At 40.4% G+C, this 16897-nt stretch overlaps 1 protein-coding gene across 4 annotated transcripts in view; it reads left to right on the plus strand.

The window, feature by feature from the left end:
* Nucleotides 1-16897, plus strand: part of LRMDA (leucine rich melanocyte differentiation associated) — a 1109623-nt gene that overhangs the window by 860963 nt on the left and 231763 nt on the right. The window lies entirely within an intron of this gene.

Consider the following 16897-nt stretch of genomic DNA (forward strand, 5'->3'; position numbering starts at 1 on the left):
TTTGGAAAATAACCACAAAACATCCTTTTCTCCTTCCCTACCCTTTCTTTGTTTCATGGTCAGGACATTGGACTGTCCTGAGCATAATGTATACCCAGAATGGGATCTCCCACCCAGGGTAGGTTCATGCACACTTTGTTAGTGGCTGAGTTTGGCTAGACCACAGTGTGTTCGAGAGTTGAAGACTAAGATTTCAGAGACACAGGGTAATGTTTTATTTAGGAAATAAACTTCAATTTTGCACTTCCTTTGGCCTCAGTTTGAGTAAGCCTGCTAGAATGATTAGAAATATTGCACAGGACATCAGACTTACTGATGACGATACTTGGTTAGCATTTTTTATGTAGTAATCATATATTTGGGTCTGGAATCTCTCAAAGAAACAGCTTCACACATATGTATATGTTTAGATGAATGAAACTTTTGATGTTAACAATTATTGATAGTATAAAGCCAATAAAAAGTCCTCTTTCAAGAACGGCTCCGCGAATAATTATCAGATGATTTTGAAAAAAGAAGGAAATAAGGAGAAAAGATTTTTGGGGGTTATTTCCCAAATGACTTTCCATCTATTAAACTATTTTTCACCATTTCTCTTGGCCCCAATCTACTATATTAACTATATTTCATAATAAACACATTAGTATTGTGAAAATTAATAATGTAGAGTCCTTATCTAGAAAAGCAAAGTTCTTATCTAGAAAGGTACACAAGCTGAGGATTAGTATTAACTTTGCAAAGAAAGATTGGGTTTGGAACTCAAGAGTTTTTTATATCCTTAGCCTCTCTTCTGCAATCAACACATATACACACACTTTTGCATACTGCAGCCCTTTTGGAATTCCAAATGTTAGCATCCAAGCTGCATGGTTCTTCTTCAGATTTTAACTATCCTGATATAGACACTCAGAGCATGTGGGCTCCAGCCCAGAAGGGTTTTAGCTGCCTAGCCGAGCATTTGTACATATCCCCCTTTGGTTGCTATAGTGGGTGCTATTGAATTGCTAAGCAGAGAATCCTGCCTGCTTTCTTTGGGTCTCTTGGGGGAAATGAAACTCAAGTGTAGCAGCCAGTCCTAAGTCTGTAGGTCTCTAGTTTCACATCCTAAGTGACACATGACATGAGGCATGGATCTTCAGGGGGTTACCTAAGCTCCCCAGGACACACTGTCCCCATCCTCAAGACAGCAGCGAACCTGGAGTCTTGGATATATTCAAGGCACACATCCTTGGTATCTCTTGTAGAAACAGATCTGAAAGATAAAAAGAGGGCTGAGTGATGGAGTAACGTGGAAACGCTTTTGGAAAGGGAGAGGTGCACATTAGAATTAATTTTCCCAGACCTCTGAGGTTTGCATATGTCATAGTTAAAACTTTACAATGTTGTTCCCAGAGAATTTCCTCCTGCCACTCTTTTGTACTGCTCACATGTTCTCTTGTGGTATTACCTGTTTAACGTGTAGACAAAACGGGTATGTTGTCTCCTTCCAAAAATTGATACCAGTAGTTGCTTGACACATGCTAATTACTAATTAAATATACTACATTGCCCCTCACTTAAACAGAAAATACTGCACTGAGTTTAACTTTATCCTGTTGACCTGTATGGAGGGAGTGGAGGGAGCCTGGGGTGTCATCATTTCAGAAGTCTGTTGCAGCATCTTGTGGTTTAGCTCTTAGTCTAGGTTTTCTCTTGTTTCTTTTTCCATGTCATACTGTGACCCCAGCAGCTACCCTTGCCCTCCCCCGTGTTGCTCTGTTTAGATGCCCATGGCTGTTTTTCATCTTCTGTGGGATACTAAAGCTTATAAAAATAAAATTGTATGATAAACCTACCTGGTGCCAACTAAGATCTTGAAAGGTGTAAACTGTATGATATCTGCAAGACCTTGTGGGGAGGGTTTTCTGGAGGTGGAGGCCTTTTGTTGATGTTGATGTCAGGACTGGGCTACTGTGTAATGAGTTCAGTTTGACCCAAAGATAATGATGAGATGGTTCGAATGTCTGGGATGCAGTGAGGGGCTCCAAAAGATTTAGGTAGGAGGTTGTCTGCTTTTGAAGGGGAATTTTCCCTTTTGACCTCTTTGGTGTCTATTACACTGTATTCTGGGATAGACCTACCTCTGTGGAATCACCACGTGGTCACCCTTAATCAGTAGTAGGGGCCAGCTGCTTTCTCAGCACTAGGAGTGGCATAGGAGCCAGGCTTAATCAGGCAGAGGGTTCTTTCTCCTAGGTGAGGAGATTCCTTCCAGGATAGGCACGTAACCCAAACCAGACCATGGATTCCCAGATTTTGTTGGAAGTTTCAGGAAAGAGAATCTCCTTCTGTTTTCTTTGAAGATGGTGGGGTACAGATGTGGGGGGGGGAGCACTCCTGGGAGGTCACCACGCAGAGAAACCAAGAAACGAAGCTGAGATAGAAATTCCTGATGAGAAGTTTGAACACCTGGATCCAACCATACATGAAACCATATACCATCGACTCGCTAAAGCCCGCCTCCCCCCCACCACCGCCACCGCCGCCGCCACACTCCTCTTTTTTTCCTTAAAGCACTTTGAGGTGGATTTCATGACTTACCATCAAAAAGATAATCTTACTTTCCTGAACTGTTGAACAAGAGAGATTTTACAGCTTACCCTGGAAATGTAGTAAATGGTCCCCATAGAGTCATTTTGGTCAAGAATTCTTAATTGTGTATGATTTAAATTTCTTTTTCTGACAGTCTCTCTGTAATGTAAATGACAAACCAACCCTACTTGCCCTCTCCCCAAATCTAAAAATCCCCACACCCAGGAACAAAATTCTGATTAGTCTACTCTTTCTAAAGACACCTTCATCTACTTGAACATCAATTTTCAGTGGTCCCTTCAATCTTCTCTTTAAATATTGTCTTTATTATGCAAATTTAAAAATGATTTACCTATAGATACGTACAGTAAGTGTCAACCCTAGAGAGCCATGAAAAATGTCATAGCGACGATCTCGCAAGCATATCTTGAAGGTTTTCTGGTGGGTTCATCCTGGCTTCTCGTCCGGAAAGACAAAGATGGATAGGGAGCCACATGGTGGCTGTTCACTGGCCCCAGGAAAGGCCCTGCTGGTTTCTCCTCCTAAAACCACTTCCATAGGCAGAGACAGGTAACTGCAGTTACCCTGTGACTGGAGGAGATGCGAAAGATTCCAGTAGAGCCAGCCCAGTGTAAACCCAGATCTTTCTCTGTGAAGTCACCTTTGCTCCTTATCAGAGACCATGGGGCTGCTGCTTTCTTACCCCTCTCTCTCTCCTGCTCTCACCTTTCTCCTCCCATCCCCGGGATGGAGAAGCCATAACGAGCACCCATGTGGCTCACATTTTCTTCTCCTCACATGCTTTTCCCATAGCTCTGTCTGATTCTGAAAGCAACTGTGCCAATGAAGACGTAGGAAGAAAAGAAATATGATTTCTAAGTCACTTGGCCTGTTGACATATATGGTGGGAGTTAGGGAAGTCAGTGTGCGGCTTCTCTACCAACCCAGGCACTGCAGTCAAACAAATCAATTCAGCCTTCAGAGGGGCATCCATTGCCTTGTGATTATGTTTGTGTAAAGTCTTGGGGTCTTTGATCAAAGAATGGCATTTCAGTCCAGGCCCTAATCCTCACTGCCTTAAGATGTTTAAATGGGTTTTAAAAAAAAGTTGATAACAGCTGGGATTTAAATTTGCCTTTGCCCAGCTTTTGTTTAGAAAGGCCTTCTATTATCCGTGGCTTCCCTTTTTGAGGCAAAGATGGATCGTTGGGTAAACCAAAAAGGGAAAGAGGATATGGGAGGAAATGGGCGGGGACTCTGAATTAATCTTCTGAGGAAGAATGTTTGATCAGCAGGGAGGAGGGGATGAAAACCTCTGATGCTGACAGCAGGCACCTTTCTGACGAGGGTGTGATTGGCACCTTTGAAGCTTCAGTCGGGAGCCAGTGTCCAGTGGGTCAGAGCTTCCTCTGTCTGTGGGTGGTGGAGGTAATAATGAGGCAACTGGAAGGATTAATTGCAGACAAGCAGCAGGATTACGAGGAGGGCTTCTCAGCTCCAAAAGGAACAGTTCGAGGAAAGCCTCTGATCTGTCAGCCTTAGAGGAAATTAGTGGGAGCAGACTCGAGCAGGCTTTAAAAAAGGCATTTAGGATATTAAAGCGAAATGTGAAGAGGATATTAAAATAGGGCAAAAGGGCAAGGAGCGCTGATCTCGAAAGGAGGGTGTCTCCCTCTTCTACCAGGAATTTCTAAGGTTTGCCCAGATTTCACAGACACCTTCTTTTTAGGGTCCAGCAGAGTGCTTTTACTTGCATTGCAACAAGTTAGGGAAGGGTCAGACTGGAATTGAGGTGGCAATGAAGGTCCTGTGCAAAACTTGTGTGCTCTCCACCCTTTGGCAGTTTCAGAAGCTCCTGAAACCAAGGCTCCTGGTATAATTTTACAACAAGCCAGCGCATTACTGACATCCTATCTGCGTTAGCTATCTATTGTATATTTTACTTCTTACCCTTCTGGTTCAAGTCGGGATGCTGCCAATAAATCCCGTGTTACCATTAAAGAGGCCATTCATCACGCATCCTAATGTGATTAATCAAGATACACCACAGTACCCTTAAAATGAGATCATTTTGATAAATCATGTATGACATGAAAAGACTTTATTCCTTTTAAGTGCAATTTAGACTGTAATTTTTTTCCTCATTTATGATTCATGGGAGAAACATGGATAAAATTCTCTTGCATAGTTACACCTTATCTACAGCAATAACTCAAAACTGCTTTTAGATGAAAATTCAGGGTCTTATTCACCAAAGCTGAATGCCAGCTCATTATTTTCTGGCGTTCAGTAGTCCAAAAATAATGTCTCCACATTAAGCGGCATTCTCAAAAAAGTTAGAATTGGCCAGGCACCAGGCACATCAATTATACTCCATCATCCTTAATAAGGAAGAAATATCAGATGTCCCTTTGGAGGTTTTTTGAATCAGTAATGCTCAGCCTTTACCTCCCCAATTTAGAATGATTGGGAAACAAAAATGGTGGTAACCAAAAAGTATGGGAATTTCAGGGCCTTTATATGATTCTTTTCTCCTATTGCATAAGTCTCAAAAGAGGTATCTTTTCCCCTCCCATGTGGTTCATGCTTCCTTTTCCGTTCCCCTTTTCTCATTTCACAAAGGAAACTACCATTTTGTTAGGTCTGAGTTTTGTTTCTAAGCTGCTGTATCTGTGATGCAGGCTTTCCCCTCACAGCTGTCACAATAATTTGGGAAACGATATTCATAACCTCCAATAGAAAAATAATTTAAAAATGTGCCTTCTGGTGAGATCCATCAAGTTTAAGGTCACATTTTTGGTTTAAAGGGAGACACTGATGCTATTCATTAAACTGAAAAATGGCTTGTTTTCCACTAATATTGAAATAAACTCTGGGTGGATGTTAAGTCATGCTGGCATGCACTCATATTGAAAGCAAAAGGAAAACACAGATATATTTAATTTGGACATGTAAAGTCAACAGAGTTTTAGGTCTTTTATGAGACACGGAATCAGGAAGATTGGCTGAAACAAATGTGAACAATTAGAAGTTCATTTGCCTCTTGCAAAGAAAGAGAGCATTTAAAAGTGGGATTCAGTGTCTTAAGAATTACAGACCCACTTGGATTTTTTTCAACCACTGGTACCCATGAATAAAGACTTGATCAACATGGAATTTGTTTCCCTGCTGTTATTGGAGATTCATTTGGCTTTTAGCTCAAAAGCCAGTATTTGACTCTGTTTTTAAGTAACCCAGGAATGCACATATCCTATCCATGTCCACGTAACATAAATGAATCAAAACTCAAATTTGAGTTATCATATTTATGCTGATGCTCTGTACTTTAATCAGAAAGAAACTGACATAAACCAAAGTTTCCTTGCATATTATTCACATTAAAATGAAATTTCCTGTGCTTTTAATTTTATCTAGTATAAAGAGTCAATTAAGAATCCAAGGCCATTAAGGCTACACTTGCCTAGTTTAGGTTTCCATTTCACATTTATGACTTTCTATTTTCGTGAATAAAGATCTGTAAATTTGAAAAATATGCATGTATCTCATTAAAAAAGTTTCCCAGCTCTAACAACGCTCAGCAAATCTCCAAAGAATGCAAGTTTAAAACATAAATGTTTTAAGGCCCCATAAAATTGGCAGTAAATATTTTCCCCCTTTAATACCACGTTCATTTCATTCCAATTTACTACCTCGATTATATTTTCTGAAGCAGCTTTTAATACAATACATGATTATTTCATATGGGGTTGGGTAGGTCGCCTCATTAAGCCTGCAAAGATCAGGCCTCTTATGATCCCCACAAATATACTTGCATTTATTCTTAATTAAAATGGCCCTCTTAAATTGTCTCAAGTTTATTACTATAAATAACAAGCTAAGCAAAATAGCCACAGTTGAAAAGTTAGCAGGGCAAGATGACCAGGTCCCCAAACCTCACACAGAGCCAACTATGGTATGTGTGCAGTGGTACCCTGCCACCTGTTGGTTCTGCTTACACATAACAGGGTGTTGATCTCCCTCACTGTGGTGCCCTAACCCTCTCTGACCCCTATCCCTAGTTCATCATCCCTGAGAGAAAAAAAAGAGGCCTTTGGGAATCCCAGGCCTCCTGCTTCCCCCCATCATTCATTTCTGTGGCCACATGTTTCTCTGGCTAATGCTAAAAATTTATGGCTGAACACATTAAGGGCAGTGCAAGTCCGTCCCTACTTCTGGATGATTTCAGAGTTTCCTGTCGTGAGGAAATCCAAGCAGATGTGTCCTCAGCGGATTGTATGTGACAGTGTCTGCTTATATCTCAGGAATCTGAGGCATGATGGATAAACTGTCAGTTTTGAAGGATGATGTTTTCTCCATATTTCCATTATGAACTGGGCTGTCATCTCCTAATAAATTTCCTGCATTGGTATCAATTTATTTTTACAAGCAGAGGGTCTGATGTATTTGGGAAAAGCACTGACAGCAGATCTGGCCTAGCTTGACAGAGCTGGCTTCACTTCATTTTGGAAAACTACTTTGGTTCCAAGGACAGAACTTGACCTATAGCCCTTGAGATTAAAAAAAAAAAAAAAAAAAAAAACCCTCCATGAGAGGAAAAGAGACACATGAGGCAAGTTTCTTCTTTTAAGCCAAAATAAATCAAGCCTTTAGGACTACCATGACATAATATTATTTCTAAGACAGTCCTACAAACCCAGTTGAGATATGCCACGTGTAGCATTCTCATCTGGGTTAGATGAGACCATCTAAATACTGTTAGACCATCACAATAATGTAATGAATTGATGGATGAATTTGGATTACAATGAGGCTAAGGCTTACACCAGAAGGAATCTCAGTAGTGCTTTTCTGCTTGACAAGTGAGAAGCAAAGTTAATTCATATAATGAATATTTAATTATGAAGTATGGGCATGTCTCTGTCATGGCTACTCTGAAGGGCAGAAAAAGCCATACAACATTAGCCTTACCTCTCAAGAAACTTAAAGTCTAGTTGAAGAGATAAAATGTTAAACAAAATAGGAGTGAAGTAAGAATAAATAATAGCTAACATCCGTGAACAGTGGCTAAGATGGTTGTCTCTGACTTTATTTAACATTAACCTTTATTGTGAAGGGAGTCAGCTTGTAATTGTCAAGACAGTGGCAACTGGAGGCAAGCTGCCCGGGTTTGTGTCCCAGCTCTGCCAAGTAGCAGTTACTTAAGAACCTAAGTGAGAGCTTGGTCAAGGGACTTAATTTCTCTGGTCCTCAGCTTCCTCATCTGTAAAACAGAGTGTAACTCCTTCACGAAACTTGTGAAGTTTGAATAAATGAATACATGGAAAGTGTTTAACACAGTTCCAGGCACAAAGTAAGCACCAATAAGTGTTAGCAATTTTAACTCTCATTATCGTGATTGTGACTATTATTACCATTATCACTTTTACTCAAAATGTGGCTTAAAGAGTTTAAATAAATTGCCCAAGATGGAGCCTGGCTCTAAATCTTGTCAATAAGGCATCAAAGCACAGAAAACCGAGAGGAAAACAGTATACAAATTGTGAATAAGTGAAGAACAGGATCCTTGAAACTTAGTTTTTTTCCTTATTGTTCTTTCCATTCCTAGACTATAAAATAGCCCTTTTGTCCATAGGCTGAAACATACTTTAGAAGCTACTTGAAAAGTGCTCTATATAGTGGTATACAGGTAAGTTCTTAACAGCCAAGTCTTTGCGGGAAAATGTGTGTGTGTACACATATATAATTTATTGCATTTGTTATATCAACATTGTACAGAACACAATTAAAAACAAAAATTGAATATAGAACACTCTTTATAAAAAATTCCATGCAATCACGTAATTGTCACAGATAATTTCAATGATTTTAGCCAAACTCTTGCATCTTATATCCGTGGCTGCAACTGATGAACAAGTATAGTTCCAACTGGAATGCTGGTTGCTATTTCTTTATCTTAATGAGTATGTCAGAAATTTACTCACTCATTTGTTAGTGACATAAGCAACTAGTTTGCTGAACTGGATGATACTTTTTGAATACTGGAAGAATACTTTTTCAATTTTTTGTGCTATTGACAGTGCCTTGAAATACCCAACAAATCAGCTTCTCAAAGAATTAAGAAAAGCTGATTAAATGAGAAGGAATATACTAATAGCATGGGTAATTTTTATAAAGGCAGAACATCCTGTCCATAAGTAAGCAATTATATTTAGCCAAAGAAGTATGGAGCACAAGTTACTATTTTGCTACCATTAGGCTACAACACATCGTTTTTTTATCGTTTTTTAAGAGATGGAATTTTGTCCTGTTGCCCGTGGTCAGACTCCAACTTCTGTACTCAAGGGTCTGCCTCGGCCTCCCAAATTGCTAGGATTACAATTGTGAGCCATTGTGCCTGGTCACACGACATCTTTTTAGGTTCTATCTACAACATTAACGTTTACTCTATCACTTTAAGTTTAGCAAATCAGCATAACAATAAATTGAACTCTAACTTGTAGCATTTGCCAGTTTCTGCTGCAAATACTCCCACAGTGGCCAATGTCCAGCTACAAAGTGCCATCGCCGAAAAGTTGGAAAGTAATCGCACATCATTATATAGTATTTTTATCATATGAATACAGTAGACTCAATTTCCAGAGCATAAATAATGGTAAAATTTTGTAAAACAATTTGGAAGTGGGGAGTCAGATTAAATACTACCTTTGCTTTTAAGGTAATTTATTCCATTTTAAATATGTGTAATTTTAAATAATACCTGTGTTTAACAACTGACCAAAGTTCTCAAAACCTTAATAATTAGTTCTTGTAAGCCAGTACAGGTTCACACTAGCACACCACTGGTTATTTGAATCCAAAAGGCCAAAGAGATCTGAAATGCCAATTTGTCTACATTGCACAGATAATTCGTTCATGGATTATTAAATAAGCTGATAGTTTTATTTACTTAGCAGGCCAAAGAACATGTTGCATATTAACATGAATTGATTCATATCCCACTACCAATATATTACCTAACTTTGTATGTGCACTAAATAAGCCTAGCCAGGGTTAGTAGGAGCCGGGAACAGACAAGAGCCCCACCCCCTACCCAGTTGGCGGGGTGGGAGCCGGCGCTCCTGGATGCAGCTGCAGCCTGCGGGCTCGGAAGTGCTACCTGTGGCTCCTGGCCCCCGCTCCAGTACAGAGCAAAGTTGTGGCCAACCCTGGGTGCTATCGTGACCCAGCTGGGTTTGCCTGCACTCAGGGCGGCACTGACACACCAGCCCCCTGCTGCCTTGGCCCCTTCTAGACTTTGGGCGCCAGTGAGCATAGGAGGCAGCCCAGGGGGTGCTGAAGGCAGCTCCGTGCAGGCCTGCAGGCGCTCCTCGACATGAACAGCCTGGGCAACGTGGATGGCATGTTGATGGCCGAAGGCAGACAGGTTCCTGGGTGGATAGGGGTGGGTTCTCAGTGAAACCCCACCTTCAAGCCAAGGATGCCCGAAGCCCCCGGGGTGGGCTGCCAGTTCCAGGTGGAGAGTATGCCTGGAGTGAGAATTTATGGTGCTTTCTTCGGCCTGCCTACGGATGCCCGTGAACCAATCCCCACTCACTTCCCCCCTTTTGAGCCCATAAACATCTGCCAAACTCTATGGCCTGCCTGCAGAAAGGAGCTAGCTACACACTATGGGTCTACTCTTTGCGGAAGCTGGACGCTGCTCGGGGTGACCTGCCTGCAGAAAGGGGCTACCCACTTTGGGTCTTCCGAGAGCTGTTGTGTTGCTCAGTGAAGCTCCTCTTTGCATTGTTCATGCTCATTGTCCACGTGCCCCATTCTTCCTGGATGTGGGACAAGAACTCAGGATCCGCCAAATGGCGGGACTAAAAGAGCTGTAACGCAGCGTTGAAACACGCCTCTCCACATGCCACATTGCAGGTGACGATAAAGAGAGAAAAGCTGCAGCCCTTCAGCAAGCACAGACCTAGGGGCTCTCGGACCTATGTCGCTCTCTTTAGGGCTCTGTGGTTCCTGGAGTTTCCAAGCTTCCAAGCACCACAGCATTCCCTGGTGCCCACAGTGGAAGCCACTTGCAGTATGCCCCGTCCAGCTGCAGCCCCGCTTGGAGCCGGTGCTTGTACCAGCACTTGGAGCTGCCTGCTCCACCGCAGCCAGCACACCTGGCCGTGAGTGGGCTGAACCCCTCGCTCGCTCACATACCACTCACCACTCCATGCCTGGCTCACCCTTGGCAGATGTGGGATCTGGGCTGGTAGTGCCAGCCGAGCGTATCATGCTGGGCCAAGTGGGTGGAAGGAGCCCAGCGAGGCTGAGCGAAACTGAGGCAAAGGTGCCACCAGCCACAGAGGGTTCTGACTGGAAAAGTGACACCCTAAGGATCCGGTGACACTTGCATTATAAGGCTATTAAGAGGGTTAAATCAAACAATGCTTATAAAATGCCTGCATATAATTCTCAAGAAATGTACACACATTCACCTTATGTGGAGGTTATAACACATTACATTCTGATTATGATTATGTCTGATTTGTGTCCTATGTTCTAACATAGGACACAAATGAAATCCTCAGCAAGAATTAATTAGCAAACTATTTGTGCTCCATCATACTTCTTTGGATAAAGAAAATTGTTTATTTACAGATAGGATGTTCTCCCCTTATTACAATTACTTATTAGTAAAATTAGTAAATTTACTAATGCTGTTAGTAAATTTCTTTTCATCTGATAATCTTTTCTCAATACTTTGAGAAGTTGCTTTGTTAGGTGCTGTAAGGCATTTACTGCCAAATTAGGTCTGGCCTCTAAAATCTTAAAGTTTACAGTTCTCTGAAAGGGACAAGTGCCCAGTGGACATCGAAGCAGGGGAGAATAGAGTAATGGCCAGGAGGAGAGCATCATGAAAACATGAGGATACCAGTGCAGAGAGAGTGTGGGGCTAGGGAAACAGTCTGGGCTCTAGGAGTCAGGCTGACTTGGTTTCTGACCTTACTCTGCAGTTTAGAACTGGACAGTCTTGGACATTACTGATCTTATTCTAAGTCTCGTTTTTTATCATTTTTCAAATGAGAGGACATATCTCATACATTGGATAAGCATTAGCATTTACCATATAGTCAAGAAATATTAAATCCTGTCGCAGACTTTGCCTCCTTTCTTTTTGATCTTCTTCTTTTTCCTCAACTCCAATTTTTCCTCCCTTCTCTTTTTCCATTTCTCCTCAATCTCTGATAGGACAGATTGAAAAATATCTGAGGAACTAGGCATTATTTCATATCAGCCATTATATATGAGTAGTGTTTTAATTTGTAAATATTATAAATTATAAGAAGTAACGGTATATTAAATAAAGTTTACAACTCCAAGCACCCTTGATCACATTGCTAGCAAAAATTTATTTTTGAGATGGAATCTTTCTCTGTCACCCAGGCTGGAGTGCAATGGCATGATCTTGGCTCATCCAACCTCTGCCTCCTGGGTTCAAGCAATTCTCCTGTCTCAGCCTCCTGAGTAGCCGGGATTACTAAAATACAAAAATGAGCCAGGTGCCCACCACCACACCTGGCTAATTTTTGAATTTTTAGTAGAAATGAGGTTTCACCGTATTAGGTGGTTTTCAAACTCCTGACCTCTCAGGTGATCTGCCTACCTCGGTCTCCCAAAGTGCTGGGATTACAGGCATGAGTCACTGTGCCTGGACCAAAAATCTTTTGATCTTTACTTAGTAACTTCTACCTATTCCAAATTTTATATCATTAAAAACCGTAACCTATATACTATTTTAATGTTTACTGTGTTCGCTTAATATTATGTAATAAGTATCTTTGCATATTTCTTTCTCCTATGTACTTAGAGTTATATTAGGTTATCACGAAAAATTATGATCTTTTCCATAATGTCCAATATTTAGATGGTTTTATTTTTTCTTCTGTTATATAAGTGTCTGCTAAAAACATTTTGGAACCACTGCTCTAGAGGATTTGTAAGATCTTTAACAACTCTTATACTGTGTGAGTGGATTAGTTATGTAATAGCCCACACAATGCCCAAGCCACAGCCCTTCCTTTCTTTTCCCTTTCCTAGTTCTCCTCCTCCCTCCCGCCTTTTGCTTTACCCTTCCCTGCCTTTCATAAATATTTGCGAACTACCACTCTGGGCCAGATGCCACGGTAGGCCCTGGCAGAACTGGGTCCCCTGTAGATCAGATAGAAACAAATGGGAGGCTCCAGGCCATCGCCTTCAGAATGCTTTCCTATTCCAGAGAGGCTTTTGACCCTGTCCTCTTCTCACCTGCTTCCGCTATGACCAGCTTCTCACTTGAATTACCCTTCACCTCTCTCACTCAGCTTCATCCTCAGCATTTGCCCAGACTCTGACCTTTTCTCCTTTGGGATCTTTTCTTGGTCTCTTGGTTCCAGACTCAGCCTCATCCCTACTTTGTGTTTTATTTCCTCCCGTTTTCTTGGCTGCTGGCGCTAGACAGGATGTGGCTATTCCTGCTTTCAAACCTGTTATTCAGACTTAATCTGTGTGTCAGTGACACCTTCTCTCCAGCTTTCTGGCTTTACCAAAAGGCATGTACCTTAATCTGAGAGAGGGCTGGGAAGCTTCAGCCTTCTAGCTGGTTCTTTGGTTTCTCTAACTTAATCCTCCAGAAGATGGCAAGTCTTTGCTTTCTGATTCTGGCAACTTGGCCCACGCTTTCATGTTGAATTACAATCATGGTATGTAGTTTTATCTTTGACTTTAAAATGTTTTGCTCATTCAATCATCATGCATTGACTTCCTCCTGTATTTCTGGCAGTATGTTGGGCACAGGGTTAATCATACAATTAATTTCAGAAATTTAATAAAGTTAATCCCCAAAGCGCTCTGTTAGTATGAATGAGAAATGAGTAAGTACGTAACTACTGTTACAGGCGTGTAGATGTCATAATCAAGGTCAGAGACAGCATTCTGTGATGATGCAGAATATGGGATTGTGAGAGACACGCTGAGTTGGTGGTTCTTCATAACCAGTATTAATCATAGTATGATTTTTTTTTTATGAGCCAGGAATGCAACCGATGTTCTCTTTTTATTTTTCTTGGTTTTCTCAGCAAAGGGCCTGGCATATAGTAGGTGGTTATTAAATACTTGATCACTAAATGAGTGATGCTTTTTCTTATGAGAGAAAATAAATGTTTTTAGAAGAGTCAGCTTTATTCCATGGTTTCAGGGAATGAATTGTGATGAAAAGTGAAGATTGCTTTTGCTTGAAAGAGGCTGACATATTTCCCAGGCCCGGGATCACTTTCTGTGGTGTATGATTTAAGGGTGAGTGAACATGCCAGAGCGCTCCACTTGAGCTGAGTGATGGGGAATGAGTTGTGGAGCTGTGGTCTTAGATGGTATTTTGTGAAAAATAGTAGGAGATTTATGGCTATTAAACAACTTTGTAGCTGCCCCCTTCTTGTTTCAAAGTCTGCCAAATCTCTCCTCCTGTGGTCTGTATCATGTTCTTTCAGTGTATCCGTAACATTCAGAAATATCCACCGGACTGCAGTTTTTCATTGAATGAACCCATTGGAAAGGGGCTTGAATTTTACACATTTATCAGTTTCTGTAATCACCAAGTGAAACTCTCACTTTGCAAGTCTGTTGCAGAGTACGCTGTGTGTGCGTTGAATCTTTTCCAAGGAGGTTGCCAAGTTCCACCTTCCTTCCTCCCATTATGGAAATTGCAGAGTGCAGTATATTAGTGGCTATTACCTTTATTGATGTGGGTTTTAAAAATTATTAGTAACTCTTTGATTGTGAGCAGGAGAAGAATCAAGTAACCTTCAGAATGCTTTGTTGTATCTTCAGCAGAAGGACTTGTAAGGCCAGAATGAGTATTTCAAGACTTGGGGGGAAGGGGATATATATTTACCATCATCTGCTTTTACCTATTCTAGAGCTCACTCTCAGTAGCTCTAGAAGAAACAGAAATGGGGTAGTTCACTACAAAAAGCCAATCAGAGATGACATTAATCCATGTTGTACAAGTACTAGAGAATTGTTTAAGGAAATTTTCTCTCATTATGGGTTCATGTCAATATAGGACTGCATGGATTAGCAAAGAAATAGGGCCTTTTGGTGTTTTAAAAAAATTTCAAGCTTAGGTCTGAGAAGTTTCAGAAATGTAGAAAAGTTTGAAAAGTAATGAATATGTGCAGAGATCATCGAGAATTTGTGGTTGCTAATATTTTGACGTTTAAGTCTTCTTTAAATGAAAGAAAGAGCATCATATGTAAAGCTGAAGTTCTCTTCTCCCCATATCTCACCAGCCCCAGACTACTACACTGCCCTTTGGCTGAAGCAACTGTTTTAATGAATTTAGTGTATATTTTTTAAATAATCTTTAGATGTTTCTATACATACATGAGATCAATAAACTTTATATTTCCATAAATGTTATGTTTATCATTTTGCAACTTGCATTTTCACTCTGTATTACATTTTTAGATCTATTCAAAGTGGGATATAGAAATTAGGTTTGTTTCTCTTAAATACTGCATATTAATATTCTATCTTATTGATATACAACATTTTATTTTTCTCATCGATAGACATTTGAGTTAATTCCAATTTCTTCTAAATAATGCTGCAATAAACAGTTTTATGTCTCAACTTGCAGACCTGTGTAAGATTTTCCATAGAATTACATATTTTAAGTGAAATTGCTGCACCTATTTTCAGTTTTATTAGATATTGCTAAATGACGATTCAAAGTAGTTGAACCAGTGTACATTCCCACTAGCAAGGAATGAGACGATAACATCTTTTTCCTTTGTTCTCACTAGTACGTGCTATTATGAGACTTAAAATTTGCCAGTATGATGAGTGGAAAAATCGTATCTTGTTTTAATTTGTATTGCCCTTCATCCTAGGAAATTTCAGCAACTTCTCTTATGTTTATTGAATGTTCAGGTTTTCTCATCTTTGAATTTCCAGACATTTCCTTTGTCTGTTTTTCTATTATATTTTCTATTGATTTAAAGACATTCTTTTTTATTTTGGATACTAATTATTTATTGTAGATATGCAAATATTTCCTAACAGGAGAATTTAAAAATTAAAATGTAAAACTCTAATTCCTTGCCATAGGCATTTAGAAAAGATAGCAAGGGCCAGGTGCAGTGGCTCATGCTTGTAATCCCAATACTTTTGGAGGCTGAGGCAGGTGGATCACCTGAGACCAGGAGTTCGAGACCAGACTCGGCAACATGGTAAAACCCCATTTCTACTAAAAATGCAAAAATTAGCTGGACGTGGTGGCACGTGCCTGTAATCCCAGCTACTCGGGAGGCTGAGGCATGTGAATTGCTTGAATAGGGAGGCAGAGGTTGCAGTGAGTTGAGATTGTGCCTCTGCACTCCAGCCTGGCACAGAGTGAGATTCTGTCTCAACAGCAGCAACAACAAATTTGCCAAGGATTCAAAATTGGAGAGTATTTATAGTCCTGAAGATTCAGATTTACTCAAATTTGCTTATTCTCATTTTAGGCATATCTTTTAATCCAGGTGAAAGAAAATATTATTTAAATTTTCCATTACTGCATACTCAATATACGATAGGTATACCGCCTCAGTTTCAAGGTGAGCTCTTTATTCTTTGGAAGATAGAGTACAAATTTAAAACATTTTCTTGTCCACTTATTTCACATGATAATTGTGTCTTTCTGAATCGTGCTTCTAATCCTAAGGTTCAGAGAACCAGTGTGAGCATCACTGTTGACAGGATCACATGGACCTCATTTTAAGAAAAGCCATGTCAAAGAGTTGGTAGTTGGAACCCTGATTTGTAGTTGTTTTCCTAGACATCCAGCCATAGAAGTCCCATCAAAAGGCGTAGTTTGCAAAATCATGCTTTCCTGGATTATTTTTCATGATGTGAGTTTATCAACGGACACTGAGCAGGAAAGTAATTAAGTGCTGGTCATAGAATGATGACTGTAAAACAACAGAAGCCACACCATTTTGCTCTACCTGCAATGCAAAGCACAACCAAACATCTCTTTTACGCTTCGCTACAGGATTCTAATGTGTAGCACAGTCAGAGGTGTTTCCTGAAAGGTAGGATTTGTTCCAGTAATTGTAGGAAAAAGCTGTTATCAAATTGTCAACAGCCCAAATCGAGATTAAAAGTTCTGAGAAATATCACAACACAACAAACTAAAACGCATATTGATTTTTTCTTTTTTTTTTTTTTTTTGCAATGAGTTGGAGCAGACATATTGACAACTGTGGCCTGCCATGGAGGAAGTGTGGTAGATCTAGGGAGGATGACTCCTGTACCCTCACTTCAT

The sequence above is a fragment of the Sapajus apella genome, unplaced genomic scaffold (genome assembly GCF_009761245.1).
Source record: "Sapajus apella isolate SASKATOON/1434 unplaced genomic scaffold, GSC_monkey_1.0 scaffold94, whole genome shotgun sequence".
NCBI classification, from domain to species: Eukaryota; Metazoa; Chordata; class Mammalia; order Primates; family Cebidae; genus Sapajus; species Sapajus apella.